The sequence below is a fragment of the Paramormyrops kingsleyae genome, chromosome 25 (genome assembly GCF_048594095.1).
Source record: "Paramormyrops kingsleyae isolate MSU_618 chromosome 25, PKINGS_0.4, whole genome shotgun sequence".
NCBI classification, from domain to species: domain Eukaryota; kingdom Metazoa; phylum Chordata; class Actinopteri; order Osteoglossiformes; family Mormyridae; genus Paramormyrops; species Paramormyrops kingsleyae.
In genome coordinates this window covers 15,797,122-15,800,644 of record NC_132821.1, presented here as the reverse complement: position 1 = coordinate 15,800,644, position 3,523 = coordinate 15,797,122, and positions in this window count along the sequence as shown.

The following is a 3,523-nucleotide window of genomic DNA, read 5'->3' as shown; positions in this document are numbered from 1 at the left end:
CCAACTACTGAGACCGTCCAGCTCTGTCCTACATCGCCTATCCTGTTATGGCAGTCTAATTCTGTCTGACTTTCTACTACCCTGGCCACCGGTTCTCTGCTGTTATTCCTCTACTGTCCTACCAGTCCGATCGTCCTCCGCTTTGGACCCTTTCGTAACTGCTTGCAGTTTCTAGTTAAGGGTCCAAAGCATGAAATGCTTATGGACCATTATTGTTTTTCTTAGGATTATTATTATTATTATTATTATTATTATTATTATTATTATTATTTTTATTATTATTATTATTATTATTATTATTATTTTTTTCCTGCCCTAAAACTGAATGTACAGCCTAAACCGTAAGAGCTAGACCAACCAAACTTGGTAAGATGATGTCAATTCCTACCCGCTACTCAGATTCTCTGACCCAGTCCTGTCAGCCAGATGGGGGCGCTCTAGCGCCCCTCAACGCGTTTCAGTCCATATCTCCTGTCCTATTAGTCCTACAATTGAATTTATTTTTTCTGCTGATACAGACAGCTTTGCTCTACCAACTTGCCATTTGGACTATGAAGCTCCACCTACTTAGATTTTTTGCTAATTTGCATAATTTGTGAAACTGGCTTCTGCCTTCAAGTCCTACACTGTTGGACCAAATCAGACACATGAGGTGTCAAACCGATCAGTCCACTGACCTGATCAAAAGCTGTTCAAGAAAGTCTGACATTTGTCAATTTTATGGCCACTAGCCACGCCCAAATCACACCTAAATTTGGCCTATTTCAGTCTGACTGCTATAACTTCTCCATACCTTTGCCTACCTGAACCAAACTTAGAATCCAACCTCCCTGCTCTATTATGGGGTGACCATACAATGCAGCCCACATTTCGTCAATAGGGGGCGCTACAACTAAAAACTGCTGATATCTCCTGACTGCTTTGACCAATCTAATTGAAATTTGGCAGATATGTACTACGTACAAGCCTGAGGTCAGACAAGTATCATGGCAGTCATTCGTTGTAAAATCCTGGCCACCATTAGCCAATCAAAATCAACCAGCCATTTGACTGGCTAAACAATGAGCAATCCAAACAAAATTTGGGTTCTACATTTGTACTCTGACCCTGAACCCACCCTGTAATGGACATGTCAGTCTGCCATATGGGGGCGCTACAGCACATTTCTGCCTATTTCTCCTGAACTGTTAATTATAAAATTAACAATTGTTGTTTACGCTATCCACTAGCTCATGACAAATTTAATGGCATAAAGAACTTCATCATATCTCTTGCCATTTTTGCCTATTTTGTAAAAGTCTTAAAACAGTACTTTTTCTTAACCTCCTTGGATTTTCACCAAACCTTCATATTTCTGTGATCATTTTAATCAGGAGACAGTCCTTATAAAGAAATATTAAAAAAATCTGAAACTTTCCATGTGGTATGGCCACCAGCCACACCCACACCATACTGGTGCCACACCCATTTCAATCAGACAGCTATATCTGAGGCGTGCCTCAGCCAATCATCACGAAACTTAAATATATATTGTAGGACATTACTGGGGAAGGGCCCTCCAATTTTCATGCCAATCAGTCAAACAGGGGCACTACAGCAATATAACATGTCTGTATAAACCTGCAAAATCAGTTCAAGTTACATTGTTGTCATTTTTGATAAAGTGACATATTACTCGTTAAAATCATTTGTCCTGCAAGTTCTGTTAGTCATGCTAAATCAAGATAGTCCATAATAGTCATTTGAATTACCTTGTGATATTTAAAAACTTAATAAATAACATATTACTATAACTACTACAATGTCTAGCCAAAGTAGGTCTTTCTGGTAGTAGATCAATCAGGACACTGCCCTTATGTATAATTTATAAAGATAGCTTCACCTGCCTGTACAGTATGGCCACCAGCCACACTGAACCTACCACATTTCCATGCTCATTTCAATCAAACAGCTAAATATGAGGTATACTTCATATGATCTTCACGAAATTTGACCCACTAATGTACCACTGCACCTCAGACAGACCCTCCAAATTTGGTGCCGATCGGTCAAATGGGGGCGCTACAGCTAATGTGCATATATGTGTAAGACCCACCTTAGCAAATTCAGCTGAAATGTCCTTATTTCTCATCAAATATTGAAAGATTTGTTCCCTTTCCCTTCAACTAGGTCCATATTTTTAATTTTTGTTCATTTTTCACCCATTTGCCTCATAGAACATTATCAGACTTCATTTACACATGAGAAGGCCTAAAAGTTTTAAATAGCATTTCTAAAATGGAGTGTTGACTCCACCTGCTGGCCAAATGATTTCCATGCCCATTTCAATCAAACAGTTATATCTCTGGCATGCTTCATCCAATCCTAACAAAATTTGATTCCCTTCTGTATCAGTGGACTACAGACAGACCTTCCAAATTTGGTGCCGATCAGTCAAACGGGGGCGCTACAGCAATATAACATGTCTTTATAAACCTGCAAAATCAGTACAACTTACATTTATCTCATTTCTGTTCCAGTGACATATGACTGGTTGAAATCTTTTGTATTGCAAGTTCTCTTAGTTATGCCAAATCAAGAAATATGCAATGCCTAATTGTCATTTGCATTCCCTTGTGACATTTAAAAACTTAATAAATAACATATTGCTATAACTACTACAATGTCCAGCCCAAGAAGGTCATTCTGGTAGTAGATCAATCATGACACGGCCCTTATGGATAATTTATAAAAATAACTTGACCTACCTGTATGCTATGGCCACCAACTACACCAAACCTGCACCATTTCCATGCTCATTTCAATCAAACAGCTAAATCTGAGGCATTCTTCATCCAATCCTCATAAAATTTGACCAGCTAATGTAACCATAGACCACAGACAGACCTTCCAACTTTGGTGCCGATCGGTCAAATGGGGGAGCTACAGCCACTGTCTATATATTTCTAAGACCCACCTTAGCAAATTCAGTTGGAATGTCCTTATTTCTCTTCAAACATTCAAAGAATTGTTTGCTTTCCCTTCAACTAGGTCCATATTTTAATTTCTGTTCATTTTTCACCCATTTGCCTCAGAACATTATCAGAATTCATTTAAACATGAGAAGGCCTAAAAGTATTAAATAGCATTTCTAAAATGGAGCGTTGACTCCACCTGCTGGCCACACCATTTCCATTTCCATTTCATTCAAACAGCTAAATCTCAGGCATGCTTCTCCCAATCTTCACAAAATTTGACTGTCTCCTGCAGGAGTGGACTACAGACAGACCATCTATGTTTGGTGGTGATCGGGCAAATGGGGGCACTACAGCCAATGTTGTATTATGTCTAAGAGCCACCTTAACAGATTCAGCTGAAATGTCCTTATTCCTCATGAAACCTTCAAAGAATTGTTACCTTTCCCTTCACCTTAGTCCATATTTTTTATTTCCTTTCATTTTTCACCAATTTGCCTTATACAACATTATCAGACTTCATTTACAAATGAGAAAGTCAGAAAGCATTTAATATCATTTCTAAAATG